Below are 15,442 nucleotides of genomic sequence, written 5' to 3' on the forward strand. Positions count from 1 at the left end.
ATCTCTAGATTACACAGATCAGCTCCCCTGGAGAAAATGGCTGCTTTGGAGGGTAAACTATGTCATTAAACCCCAATGAAGTACCTTCCCTCCCCTCCCAAACCCCACACTCCACCCCCAAATTTCCAGGAATTTCCCAAACCAGAATTGGCAACCCTAAGAGGAGGTGAACCAGTACAAATCTCACTACAGTTTTCTGTCCACTATTCTTACTTGTCACTGTGGATATTAAAGGGCAGGAACTATTGTCTAGCATTGCAGCAAAAACTCTATTTCTTCTATCTCTATTAGGGTTGCCAGGTTCCTCTTCACTACCAGTGGGAGGTTTCTGGGGCTGAGCCTGAGAAAGGCAGGGTCTGGGGAGGGGAGGGACTTCAGTGCCATAGAGTCCAATTGCCAAAGTGGCCATTTTTTCTGGGGAACTTATCTCTATCGGCTGGAGATAAGTTGTAATAGCAGGAGATCTCCAGCCACCACCTGGAGGTTGGCAGCCCTATCCACTCCATACCAGTCTCCTCCTCTTCCCATCCATTCATCCCCCCCATCTGTGATAGTATTGTTTCTAGTCTGGATCTTCTCAACCCCACTTAAAATCTAAGTACAAAAATAAATCCTGGCAGTGTATTTTCATAGGAATTGTTGAGTCTGCATTGCCTCACTGTGGGAATGTTTCTGCAACAAGCAGAAGTGCCTGTTCATGTGAAAATCAATTATTGTGATGAAATCTAAAGCTCAGTCCAGAATGATTTCAGAATAACAGCTCAGTTTACCACTACAGTGTGCTGCTGTTGTGTTGACCTTCCACTTCCGATTCACAGCTGGAACAGGAGGCCAGGTGAGAAGACAATATGTAGATCGGTTGTCAACAGGGCTCCTAATACCACTTCAGGCTACAGAGAAATCTTTCCCACCCCTCTGAGTTCAACAGCTATTTAATGCCTCTGTAGGTAAAGATGAGTATAGATTTTACTTGCTACCAAAGTACCTGCATAAATTCAGGCATATCAACTAGCATCTAACAACATTTTTTTTAATGAAAAAGCTTAGCACTCTCTCTCATAAAAGTAAGCCCCATTGAATCCAGTGGGACTTACTGTCAAGGAAACTTTCTTCTGATCCAGCAGCACACATACTGAAGAGGTAACTGGTAGCTCATAAGGTACTACAGATATGCAAATATAATTAAGGATATTTTTAGTTTTCGAATGGTAGAGTTTGAGCCCCTATAAATGAGTTCCATGCATATTGGGCTGTGCTGCTGTGTAGGGAAGGCTGTGGGGGAGCAGTGTCCCAGGTGAAAAAAAAAATAAGGCCTTGTCTACTTATGGGAAGTTCTTACCATAGAGTTCCAGGTGATTCCTTGGGCTACCTGGAAGTTAAAGGGTAGCTTTAGGAATTACTGGAAACTCTACGGTACAATCATAAGTTCTGACCGTAGAGTTCCTGGCAATTCTTAGAGCTACCCTTTTCACCTTTGGGTAGCTCTAGGAATTGCCAGGAACTCTATGGCAAGAACTTCCCATAAGTAGATGAGAAGGCTTACAACAGTATCTATCACCTTTATATTGGGCAGGGTTCTGCTGCTTCAGCATTGTCCTAGCGTGGTGTTAAGTACAGCTCATGAAGTTTGAGGTTTAGAGTACTGTGCATGTGAACTGACTTCAATTAACATGACTGTATTTCTATAATGTCTACTTTACTGTATTTGGAGTGTATGATTTATAATACAATTAGTTATTGTTGCCATTGTGCTGTTTGTTTTATATACTACTGCTAGAAGCAGTAGCAGACAACGGGGCCTGGGGGCTTGGTAGCCCTACACTGTTGTAAACTGGGGCTAGTGTATAGCAACTATTTGCACAGCCATAGGATTGCCAGGTCCCCCTTCTCTTCTGGTGGGAGGTTTTTTGGGCGGGGCTGGGGGAACGATCCCGTATGAGCAGCTTCGTGCAACGTGAGTATGTCACTTCTGGGTTTACCCCGGAAGCACTGCATCGTGACGGGACGCTTTAGCTCTCAGACCCCCAAAACACTAGGAGAGGTGGTATAAAAATATTATAAATAAATAAATAAATAAATTGTAGAGATCCAGATATATGTTTCCCTTGTAAACATGCATCTGGAATATTTTAGGAGAAAAATGCACAGTGGGTAATTGTGAATGAAAATTGGCTATGCAACAAAGAGTAAACCCTTCTCCCACCTGCTGATGCTTCCCAGAATTGCAACCTTACAAGGCCGCTTTTTATTTTTAAAACACCTGTCAGATATTCATTACATGCATTTACAAGTAATACCTGCTTTGCTCACAGGGCTTCCAACTGCTCAATCGCCTCTGTAGCGGGACAATTAACAGTTTCACCTGATAATTCCTGCTGTTAAAGGCACAGGTATACATGAAAATTGACCATACTAGTTCAACCTCCCTACAGACACCCTGTCTGAGACCTCTGGACACAGACACACACACACAAAAAACCCTCCAAAGAAACCTCTTGTCCACAAGAACAACAAAAGTAAGCAAGTAATGGATTTCCCAGAAAAGTATAGCGTTGGTAAAACAAAAGGTGTTTCAGATTGTAAAATATAAAATAAAAACACAGGAATTCCTTCCTTTCCCACCCTTGAATTCAATAGCTTCTAAATAGATTATACCCCAGCACAAACCGTTCTTGCAAGTATTACAACCTTAAGTAGCATCTACTATGTTGCTGAACACAGCAGGTGGCAAAATGATTTAGCATGACACACAAATACATATGCTTGCTTGAGCCAAACTTTTAGAATGGATAAACCTATTTTCTAGGCCTGGGTTTAATGGACTAGAAATGAGCTAAAAGGCAACTAAATCACTGTGCAGAGGCTAGATGCGTGCTGCTTGGAGTGAGCTTCCTAATATTGAATACTGTGCTTAAAACCATATCAAGGCAGATCACAGGTCTCGCCACCAATGAATGGTTCATCTCCAGTCTTTCCCCTTTACTGTTTTCAAGTGTATGACAGGACCAGACCGAACACTGTAGAGGTGAAACACAAAGGTAAAAAGCAAGAGCTCTGTCTTTTTCAGTCTAAAATCGATGGACAGAGAGAGCACATTAACCAAGAGGTTAATAAAAAGAGGCTGCCCCAGACAGTAACATAAAGAGCTCTGATATATCTCCCTTCTGCAAAAGAGCTGTTCATAATGCCTGTTTTCTCTGAGACCTGCAATAGGTTTTTCCCAGAGTAGATCCACGTCATCTTGTTTTTTGCCTTGTTCCAATTTTATGTTTGCATTTTATTTTCTCATTTCCTGCCTACTACTCCCTTGTTCCTCTTTCCTAGCTTGATGTTTACAGAGACTTTTACTAGAATTGCAAGGCTTGGAGAGATCCCATTTTTTCTTCTTTGTAGCAATGCCTGCACTTCTTTCCCGGGGAATAGATAAGTTTACCTGGAAAATAAAAAGCTAATACAACCTTTTGCTCATCAACAAAGTATGTCTTGTTGTAGCCAGGAATAAGTTAATAAAACAGGGGGAAAGCACACTGCCTTTAAAAAAAGAAAAAGAAAAAAAGAAAGCTCCTTGGGGTTATAAACGAACAATGTTGTTTTTTCTTCCCAGCGTGCAAGGATTTAATTAAGTGATAACAGTCACCTTGGGGTGGCTGCACAAGGCAATAATATCTAGGTGAAGAAAAATGCTGAAGAGAGTTGAGTACAGTCAATTTATCTTCAGAGAAGGCAATAAATGAACAAAGCATAGGTATTTGGCTGATTGTTTTGGAATGTTTCCATTACTGATAAGTATCAAAATAAAAAGGGACAAAGATTTGGTATTTTCAGTATCTGAAATGTATTAAATACAGAAGTAGAGGAAGAAATAAATCGGTATGAGGTCACGTCCTGAAGTTCTAATTGCAAATTGTTTGGTAATTATTCAAACTGAATACAGAACAAGGTTGTTGTTTTTTTAGGCTGACACCAAGGACAGTGCAACAGCCAGCATGTATATTTATAGCAAGTATACAATATGGAATGGATTTCACTCTGGGGAAAGCGGGGAATGGGCACAGAAAGAAAACAACAATCTGATGTAACAGAAACAGATGCTGTATCTTTCTGGCCAATGGCCGTGACTCAAAGATCTGGGTAGCAGTTTGCAGGGCCTGCTATGCAATGAGTTATAGGCCCAATGATCAAGAAAGGTTTGTGCTCTGCCATCCGCTTGGTGACAAACAGGAGGAAGAAAATATACATGAAAGAAGAGAGAGAGGTGCTGGGTCTCTTCATCATACCTCTCAAGGGGTCACCATCAAAAGGGTTACTTTCCATTTGTTTTTCATTTTTAAAGATATCGCAGGCACTTCTGGTACCTTTGAAATTTTCATCTTCCCATTTAGTTCATGTAGCAGCAAAGGACTTGTCATTACAATGGGTTGTAAGTGTCATGATAGATTGCACCAGTTCCTCCCCTTCTTGTCATCCAATCTCACTCTTGCAAGATCACCCTTAATCTTCTTGACCTACCTACCTGATTCTCCCTGCTGACCTGCTCTCATGCCACACTAAGGAGCAGTGGCCCCTTGTCCTGAAGTCATAGAGGAATGGGATATCCTGGGGCCATGGACTTTTCAAATGCCAGTAGGTTGCTAGAAACTTACCATGAAGCTCTTCCCCAGATATGGAAAAATGACAGAGAGTACATGTTGGAGCAAAGGAGCATTAATGCCACAACAGGAATGAAAATTTGTTTGATTCATCAGCCTTGCATTTAAAGCTTATGAGAATACCATGAAGACTAACCAGTAAAGAACATGTAGCAGTGATCACATGAATAGGGTTGCCAGATCTGGGTTGGGAAATACCTGGAGATTTTGGGGTGGAGTCTGAAGAGGCTGAGGTTTGGAGAGGGGAGGGACTTCAATGCCAGAGTCCAATTGCCAAAGCGGCCATTTTCTCCAGGGCAACTGATTTATATCACCTGGAGATCAGTTGTAATAGCGGGAGATCTCCAGCCACCTCCTGGAAGCTGACAACCCCACACACGAATGTGACATGGCCTTGTGCCATTTGAGTTTAATTCTGGTACACTAATATAGGCTGCTATTGCACCATTTCCCAAACAGTTAGAAATTTTTGAGGAATAAATTACAGCCCCCCCCCCCAGGTAAAAGCAATAGCACTGGTCTGATTTTTACTCTTCAAGGAAAATATTTCACTCTGACTCAGCATCTTCTTTCAAGGATACATTTGTATAGTGTCCACAGAGATACCTGTCAGGTGTGTGGCTATGTGAACCAGAAAGCCATACATTTCTGATATGCAACAGAAGGAATGAAATGACCCTCATGTGAACGGCTGTTTTTAAACCAATGCTTTATTCCTTCCAGTAGAAGCTGGTTTACAAGGGTGTGTTAATTACTTGTTGGCTAACATGTATGATAATTTCTGTGTGAATGAACCATTGCAGACTAATTGCCACCAGTTTCCAATCAAATGCAACACTTTTCTTTGGATCACACTTTCAGCTGTGAATGACCATATACAAAGTAATCAAATCATGGGTAATCTGCCCTTAAATCCCTGCTATAGTTGGGATGGAGTGTATGTTATTCAGTATTCCACATTGGAATTCATCCATATTCAGCCCCAATTCTGTAAGCCATTTTCTTGCTATTCCTCCTTTCTAGCCACCACTGCATTTTTAGAGGGCTAATATCACTGGCCTCCCTACCATTTCCAGCATCTTTTCCTTTCTTCAGATTCCTCCTAAAGCTCATCTTTTCTGTAATGCATGCTGTAAGTAACTGTAATTTTCCATTCCCACTCCAAAGGTCACGTATTGGCATATGCAGAGAATGATCCCAAAACAGGAAGCAGTTGCAAACAGGCAGATCCATAAACAAAAGCAGTGACTTGTCGTACAAGATATGTAATTAAGCCAATTGTGTAAATGATGCACAATAATGATTCCAATCTGCACAATACTGCTTAGGTCTGTGTTTTTCAACAGAGAACCATACATGATTAAACAAATTGTGCACCATATTGTAAAATTTGTACATCTGGTATTTCGAGAAATGTGTCCTATGTGATACCTATATTCTGGAGAGTGAAAGTATTTGCGGAATAAATGGAATTTCACATAAAATGTCACATGTCTCTACCTTAAACCCACAGTTTAGTCCGAAAAAGCCCCCACAATTTTGCATCTGCTCACATTCATCCGTTTTTATCCTTACTTCCTCTTTTTGTCAAAGTTCACTGAGTCTTAAAATGGAGCAGGGAACAAGCTTATTTTGTTTGCTAGTGTGTAAAAGGGGACACAGACATATATCATCATACGGTTTTATCTCACCTTTCCACGTATGACCCCAGGGCAACATATATGGAATTTCACCTATTGTATCCTCACAATAACCTTGTAGGTTAGAGTGAGAGACAATGGCTTGGATCCTTTGACATTGTTCCTCTTGCGCTTCTCTCTGGATGCTGTGGAGGATTCCCTCTGCTGCAGTGCTAGCTTCCCCTACCGCTAGCCCTTCTTTCTTCCATGTGAATAAGAGCTACTTAAGAAAACTGATCTTGTGCACATGGATGTGCTAACAGAAGAGGAAGTGAACTATGCAGCCGATGAAAGCCTCCTCAGTGGCTAGAGAGAAACATAAGGAGAAAAGTGTCACAGGATCCAAACCACTGTCTCTCATCCTAATCTACATCACAAGGTTATTAAATGGACAAAACACAAGAAATTCTGTCTAAGATCTGTTCATGAAGTGTTTTGGGAGATCAGTAGGGTTGCCAACCTCCAGGTACTAGCTGGAGATCTCCTGCTATTACAACAGATAGTGATCAGTTCACCTGGAGAAAATGGCTGCTTTGGCAATGGGACTCTATGGCATTGAAGTCCCTCTCCTCCCCAAACCCCACCCTCCTCAGGATCCACCCCCAAAATCTCCAGATATTTAACAACCCAGAGCTGGCAACCCTAGTGATCAGGGATTGGAACCTAGATTTGCACTGTCCAGCCCCAATACCTTACACCACTTCTTGCTATGCCTCAAATCTCCTCAGATTTTGAGGGAAAATTTAGCATAGTAATAAATATGGGGGCTCAACAAAGGGAAGTATTCTCTCCATTTCAGCTGCATTTGTTGGGTTGGATGACTATTTGCATAACCCAGAGTAGGCCTTGTCTGTTTCCTTTTCCTTCAGTGTGGGGAAAACATTCTTGCAAGAAGTTATAAGAGGAGGGAACAGGAGACTAAGGGGCTGGTTCAGCTTACTTGGATCCTATCCAAGCTCTATCAGTCTGCAGTAATACTGTACCAAGCTAATTTAATAACAGAAGACATGCGGCCAGACGAGGAGGGAGGGAAAGAACAGGAAGACACAAATTGGAAATTGGTTTGAGGTTCACAACTGTCCCATCAAATAAACAGTTTGGCTCCCAGAGCAGCAGAGTGAAATGGAGTCTTGTAGTAGTTCATCCTTTTAATGTGATCAGACCTTGCCTGCAGCAAGCATCAAGGAGGGCTGGTATCTCATTTGAGAGTGGGTAGCCAAAGTGGAAAAGTGTTGGAGATAGTTCAAAAGCTGCTAAATTGTACTCTTTTGAAATTTAAAAATGAAACTGAGGAATGGGGGTTTGCTTTCCCTCTATCTTTGGAATGTCTGGTTTGTTCGCCCTAATTTTGGAAACTGTAAGAGTTCCTGAAGAAAACCTAAACAAAATATTGTAGAAGGCCAACGGGTGCAGAACACTAATTTCAAAGATGAAGCATATAAAAGGGAAAATATTTCCTAATGCTAATGATATCAAAAGAATAGAGTTAGATACAATACATGCTGGAGTATGTAATATCCAAACAGTCTTAGGGAAGATAACGAATGAAGAAAAACCTGGCAGGAAGACAATAATCAATACAGCTCTCTCATAACAGAGTTGTAAACACATGAAGTTCAATCTGACCCAAGAAATAGATAAGAACAAGTTATGGGATGGCTACACTGCTAGACATTTATCAGATCCAGTTGTCTGCCTTTCCCTTTTTTCTAACCTAGAGCTGGGAACCATAAGGGGAAGTGTTCTCGGTAGCTAGGAGATGTGTTGTGATTCTGGAAGTTCTCAAGGCCCCAACAGGACGTTGGAGAAGAAGAGGAAGAGTTGGTTTTTATATGTCAACTTTCTCTACCACTTAAGGCAGAATCAAACTGGCTTACAATCACCTCCCCTTCCCCTCCCTAGAACAGACACCCTGTGAGGTAGGTGAGGCTGAGAGAGTGTGACTAGCCCAAGGTTACCCAGCTGGATTCATGTGTAGGAGTGAGGAAACAAATCAATTTCACCAGATTAGCCTCCGCCGCTCATGTGGAGGAGTAGGGAATCAAACCCGGTTCTCCAGATCAAAGTCCACCACTCCAAACCACCGCTCTTAACCACTACACCACGCTGGCTCTCAAAGGAAAGAATAAAGCAGGAAAGAATGAAATAGGAAAAAGGGAGAGGTCATGGGGGCTTTCAGGGAAGGGAAAGAGGAAATAGTGGAGGAGGGGGTAATGACATGCCTTCCGCAAATCCTTGTGGGTTTCCATTTGTATTATCTAATAGCTTGCTACAACTACAAGATAGGTTTCTGAAAACCTGGTTGAACTGCTAAGTTTGCAGAAAAATCTGTTTTCCCTCCAAAAATCCAACCTGCGGGAACAATCCCACCCAATTAAATACTGACACTTGCATAAGTGTTTTGTTTTCTTGCAAAGTATACATGGCGTTTCAACATTACATGGATGCTAATAAATCAGTATTATACATCAACATTCATACAAACTAGACTCTCCAGGTTGCCTGCTGTGGAGAGCAACCTCCCACCCCCACATTCCAGTTTTCACCCTTGTGCAATGGAATAACGGGAGCCAGACAGCATCATACAACACTGTGATGTTACTTCTAGGTGAGTGACATGATAGTGTCAAATGGCACCCTAGGAATTCCCCTAATCTCTATGGTTTTTAATCATAGCAATTGGGGGAATTCCTAGAGCATCACACGACACTGCTACGTCACTTTTAGGTACTCAGTTGTAAGTGATATTATGGCATTGTGTGATGCCATTTTCCCCAGTCTCTGTCTCCTAAATGCTCCCAGCTGGCAACACTAATATAAACACAGTGCAACACCGCTATCAAACCAGGAAAACCAGTGTTGAAAAGCTGAGAACTGAAATCACTGGTGCTAACCTCTAACTAGCAGTTTTCTCCTCTCACACAGTTCCATGTGTATAAGATCACTTTTTTTCTTTTTTGTTCCCGGTGTTCAACCCATCGCTGATTCAGGCCCATGAACACACTAGCAACTTACCTCACAATTTAAACGTGTCCAGTACACAAGCATCCAACACGACTTAAAATTTCTGTTCCCACCACGATGCCTTCCTCCGCTGTATTAGATAAAATTCATATTTTTTCCCCGTGCACTCCCCGATTTAGAGCATATATTTTGGAAGAGAAATGGGGGCGGCGCTTCCGTCATCACAGTAATGACCGCCGTCAAATTCCCACTCATGCGTGGCAGCATTCATGCGCCAGCTCGAAGGAGCATTGTGATTGGCTGAGGTGGTAGCCTGCCGTGCATGCCCACTTTAAGGCTCCGGGCGAGGAAAATGTTTCATTTCTATTAATTTGCCGTATAAGAGGATGCTCTAAACGCGGAGAAATTGTGCTCTGGAGATGTTTCCGGAATCTTTCAGTTGAGATGAAGTGCGAACATGCAAGGAAACCCTGCAGAAATTGGAGCTGCAAACTCGCAGTGCGGACACGGCCCTGGTCTCTTTCCCCCATAAAACAATTCAAACTCTTCTTTCCATCTTGGCTAAAACTCTGGTTCATGTTCTGACTCTCTTCCTTTGTCATTCTTTAGTCCTCTTATCCATCTTAAGCTTTGCTGCCAAAATAACTTAGGTCTCCAGTCAGTTATATCCTAGCACAAATACCTGAGCAGACTTCCTATTCTCCCCTCCTCATGCAACACAACCTTCTTGTTCACAGCTTTAAAGCCCTTTTTGAGAAATTCCAAGCAGGTCCAACTCAAAAGCAAGTCACATTTCAGTCAATGAAGTTTACTCCCAGGAAGGAGTTTTTAGGATTGCAGCTTCTATGACTTTATCCCCTTATCTTTCTTTCGTCATGGTACTTAACAGAGTTGTGCTTACTCAGCTCTGATGTGTTAATTAATCAACCTGCATTTGTGACCCAGCCCTAAGGATGCAGTTAAGGTCACCAACCTCAACGTGGTAGCTGAAAATCTCAAGCTATTACAACTGATCTCCAAGAGGCAGAGATCAGTTCACCTGGAGAAAATGGCCACTTTGGAAGGTGGACTCTATGGCATTATACCCCTCAGAAGTCCCCTCCCTAAACCCCACTTTCTCCAGGCTCCACCCCCAAAATCTCCAGGTAGTTTCCAACGTGGAGCTGGTAACCCTAGATGCAGTCCTCTGCACACTTATTTGGGAGGAGATCCTGTTGAACTCAATGAATAGGGTTGCCAGGTCCCCCTTCACCACCAGTGAGAGGTTTGGGGTGTGGAGCCTGAGGAGGGCGGGATTTGGGGAAGGGAGGGACTTCAATGCCATAGAGTCCAATTGCCAAAGTGGCCATTTTCTCCAGGTGAACTGATCTGTATCTGCTGGAGATCAGTAATAACAGCAGGAGATCTCCAGCTAGTACATGGAGGTTGGCAACCCTATCAATGAGACTTACTTCTGCGTAAATATACAAGTGTCAAATCAAGAGGAGTCAAAACACTAATGCACTCTTGAACAATATATCTTGAATCTAGTAAAATGGAGTAATAACAGTGCCTTCAATTCATAGAAGCACAAACATAGCTTCAGTTGTGCAAGGGGGCTTCATGGCTTTCTCTCTGCAATGCCCTGTGAGCCTGAAAAGTCACACCTGAGGGACTCTGGAATTATTTGAGATATGAAGAGTGGTACTGGAATGGAGATGAGGCAGAAATCTGAGACTTCCATTGTACAACTGAAAATGCCTTTGGCTTATGTAAGGATTGTATGGTTGTCAGCTGGCCTGGAGAAATTTGTCCTGTCCCCTTAAGAAAGTCTTAATGAGATACTAGTTACCTCCATGCCAAGCAAAGCTTCAACTGCCCATTTCTACACATTACCTTTATTAAAGAAACAGGGCATTTTTTCTCCGGCTCAACTGGCAAGGGGGGGGTGTCTCTCCACCCTTTGGTTACCCCTGTGTATAACAGAAACAGAAAGAAGGCAAAGATTTCCCCTGACCTAAAACAACATTGCCAGAGACATGGAATTAACACAAGACTAAAAATGTCAGTAAGAGCAAGTAAAATTCTTTCTTATCCTTAATTTTTAAAAAAGGTTACTTTTAACCCTTCTCCCTTCCAAGTTAGTTGAGATAATTACACCTGACATTTCTAGGGTTAAATGCCAAACAGTAGAAAGAGCTGAAAAAGGAAATTCCCCTGTTTCTCAGTAATGAAAAGCGGAGGGTATACCTTCTGTGGTTGTCTGTGAGATGCTTTCACATCCATGTGTCGAGGGTTTTTCAAACTGACAACTTGCAAATTTGAAATACAAAAATGCCCAGAGCGATGTTTTAGGGGCTCAGGGAAACTCTTGTATGGGAAAAAGAATTCTAAAGTGAAACGTCTCTAGAAATCACACAGGGCCTGACCAGGATACTCTAATTATGCTAATTGCTTCAATGCCCTTGCTTTATTTATGCTGAGCAGCTAAGATAAATAAAGGAAAATTGCTTTGGATCTAACTGTATTCATATCAGAATGCAAACTAGCCTGTGTTTGTTATGTGATTGCTGATCTGTTTACACTAAATTCTGCAGGTAATTGCAGTTTTGATTGCACATTTATTTCTAGCTACACGGGTCCCAGGACTAGGTCTGTCTGTTTTTATAATTAAACCATTTTGTAATATCTAAACTCACTAAAGAGCAAAATGATGCTTTGAGAATTTACATATGATGTATTAAAGATAATGCTTTAGTGGCTGACAACAAGGAGGAGAAATACTCTTCATCACTAAAAATGGACAGCATGTTCTGGATCCGAAGAAATTTGAGACATCTGTTCCAAGGCCTGTTCACAGAGTGGGACAGATGTCCTCAGCATCTCCATAATCTGTTATACCACATACATTTGAACTTTCGGTTGTAACTTTCATTTGAGTAAAGCACATTAACAGAATGAGCTGTAGCTTTGGAGATTAACTACAAAGTTAAGCATTTTATACCTGGGCAACCGTGTAACCCTTTCCCAGCAGAATCATTGGAAAGAGGAAGTACTATGATTTGCATTCCGCTAGACTGCAAGACTGGAGTCGAAGAATTGGATCGAGCCAGCATCTCCCATCACACCCACTATTACTAGTTCTTTCTTCACCATTTCCTATTCTTCCTTTCACAAGAGCTATGTTCCCTACATAGCAGTTCTACATGAAATTGCACGAATAAAATAGAAAACCACAGTTGGATTTAGTCTCACTCTTCTCACACAATGGGAGACCCATAAGAGCATCTTTGGGTCTTTTTACGGTTTCGGTGCTGCTGACCTGCAGCAGTGTTTCTCTGAGATGCCTCCTATTCTCATTTTCCATTTGTTGTTCTTCCATGTTTTTGGTGTTCCCCTGTGCTTTCTCAAACCTTGTTTGATCCAGTTGTAGAAAGCATGGAGAAGGAATGAATAAACCAAAGAATGGCAACAAATGGAAAATGAGGATGTGAGGAAGCTCAGAGGGGGAAAAACATGGCAGGTCAGCACCCAAACGGCATCCTTCCCCGTTCCCAGCTGATGATCCGTAAAATTGAGATGGCAGTGTCAATCATATGTTCATGCTGTGCAGCAGCTGGTTTGTGGTTACCTACAAGTATACTCCAAGTAATGTGAGTGATGAGTTGAGTGTGAAAACACAAAGAAAACTGAGGAACTCTTTAGTTATATGTGTACTTTATATGGAATGTCATGAAGCTCGCATGAAGAAGAGTTGGTTTTTATACCCCGCTTTTCTCTACTATAGGGAGTCTCAAAGCGCCTTACAGTTGCCTTCCCTCCCCCCCCCACAACAGGTAGGTGGGTAGGGTTGCCAAGTGTCAGGTGGTGGCGGGCAAACCCCTGCCAATCCACCTGGCTGCCCGCCGACCACCTGAGGGTCGGCGGGCAACACGTGCATGCGTGCCTGCCCACTGCACCCAGTTTGAGTGGTAAAGGCCCCTTGCGATGCAGAACATCAGGTTCTAAACCGAAAGTGACGTGATCGTGTCGGTGTGGTCGCGCGTGCATGATCTTTCCCTACCTCTGCCCAAAAACCTGCCAGAGGAGAGGGGGACCTGGCAACCCTATAGGTTGGGCTGAGAGTTCTAAGAGAACTGTGACTGGCCCAAGGTCACCCAGTGGCCTTCACGTGGAGGAGCGGGAAATCAAACCCAGTTCTCCAGCTTAGAGTCTGCTGCTATGAGAGTCTTCCTCTCATAGTTTTCTTAAGCAATACTGTACACACAGGACCTCAAACCTTGGAAACTGTTCCTGTGGATTTATGTTATTGTACAGTAGATCTGATTAAGCAAGTGTGAGTCTGTTCCTATCTACTAATAGTGACATGTGGCCCCATCTATGGATACCTAAATCTGGGGATCAAGGCCACACAGGTGCTAAACAGACTTTGCTGCAAACTTGGGGGGGGGCTCCCCAAGTTTGCAAAAAAACCTTAAATGTTTAAATTTTCCCCAAATTAAAATTTAATAAGTGTTGCCTGCGCATGCACAGACAATGCACTTATTTTGCTTCTATGATGGTGATTGGGAGCTGCAGCAGAGCCCTGGAGCACCACTGCGGTGGTGGCAGATGCTGGGAGCTGCTCTGGGCCCAGACACAGTGATGGCGGACGCCAGGAGCAACTTGGGGCCTGGCCATGGCGGATGGCGCTCTCAGACACCGCTGCCGCCACAGCCAGGCTCCAAGGTGACTCACGCTGGCTCAGCATTGGGGTGAGATTGGATGTCCCCCCAGCATGAGTTTTGTGTGTGTGTGTGGGGGGCTTTCTAAATATATAATTCCTGGAAAGGTAGCTCAAATAAAATTGTAGGCATTGTGACTATGCAGCAGCTGATGCTGTGCCACGCATTTTATCTTCTTATGTTCTGAACATACATACGTCTGGGGAGAATTAAACATGGAATAAATTTTGAACCATGTGTCTGGAATAGTCCACATATAATTATACTACATCAATTACTGAGGAAAGAAAGCAATCCAAATGGAGCACTTTCCCTTTTAAATGTTAATAATATAAATAAAGTAGAAAGAAAAACATGTTGTCAACTACATAGCTTAGGGGAGCCAAGAAGAGCTACACAAAAATAAAATCAATGGTATAAATGATAAATGGTATACCATTCATTGCAACGATTCATTCTGAACAATTTCTGCCATTATATTTGTGGTTAAATTCTGGCCAGGATCACTGAAGTCAAAGTTAATAAATTAGGAAGCTGCCAAAATGGAGCTATTTCCAACACTAAATGTGAAGAATATCTTAATATATATTCCACAATGAGGAGTTCTACTTTTCCTATCTCATTGCTAATACCTTGTACAATGAACCTCTGGAGAACTCAGTTCACTGATTCTTCAAGACTAACAAGCTGTTTAATTCACCAAAGGCTGCCTTCATTATTTTACCATTTCAGCTTGGAAGAAGTGAGGATCTGGATTGTAAAATCAGTACATGGGCTACTATGACAATATTACAGAAATAGCAGTTTCGCATTTTATCATTCCAAAGCGACAATTCTAATTCTACTTATATCAAAATAAGCGTCACTCAGGGCTGGCTCAAGGGTTTTCAGTTCCCTCAGCAAATTATGACTTTGGCACCCCCATTGAATTAGGTGAGCAGGGCCCATCCCGGGGAAGGAGGCACACTGCCTGAGCAAGTCATACCTGGCCCAGGGAAAGTGATGCACCCTTGGGGGCATTGCACCCAGACTGGCTGTATTGCCCAGTGCAGACAAGTTGGGTGCAACCTGGAGAAGGCAGCTGGCATCGCACTGCTGGTTGCATCATGCCTGGCCCAGGCAAAGCAGCACCTTATCTTACTGAGCTGTGTACAAATTGAGTCAATCTCCTATAAAAAATATTAAAATGAAATCTTTCAGCCACTGCCAGTTGTGTTGATAAGACCTTCAGGGAAAGAAACCTGATTCTGAATCAAAGAATGGCTTCTTGAAGCTTTGGAGTTGGTGGAGCTGGATAAACGGGTGGATAAAATTCACGAAGCAAAGTCTTGAGATTTCAGTTATAGCCTATTGCATTGTTGCTTGGCAACCCACTTTGGCTTAGGTGCTGAAGAATATTGATGTCTACCTGTGAAGGTGATGGGGTGCCAGCAAACAAAGGGAGTGA

The 15,442-nt window shown here is 42.6% G+C and overlaps 1 protein-coding gene across 11 annotated transcripts in view; it reads right to left on the reverse strand.

Moving 5' to 3' along the window:
- NPAS3 (neuronal PAS domain protein 3) overlaps positions 1-15,442 on the reverse strand; it is a 795,184-nt gene that overhangs the window by 285,155 nt on the left and 494,587 nt on the right. The window lies entirely within an intron of this gene.

The sequence above is a fragment of the Euleptes europaea genome, chromosome 6 (assembly GCF_029931775.1).
Source record: "Euleptes europaea isolate rEulEur1 chromosome 6, rEulEur1.hap1, whole genome shotgun sequence".
Taxonomy (NCBI): domain Eukaryota; kingdom Metazoa; phylum Chordata; class Lepidosauria; order Squamata; family Sphaerodactylidae; genus Euleptes; species Euleptes europaea.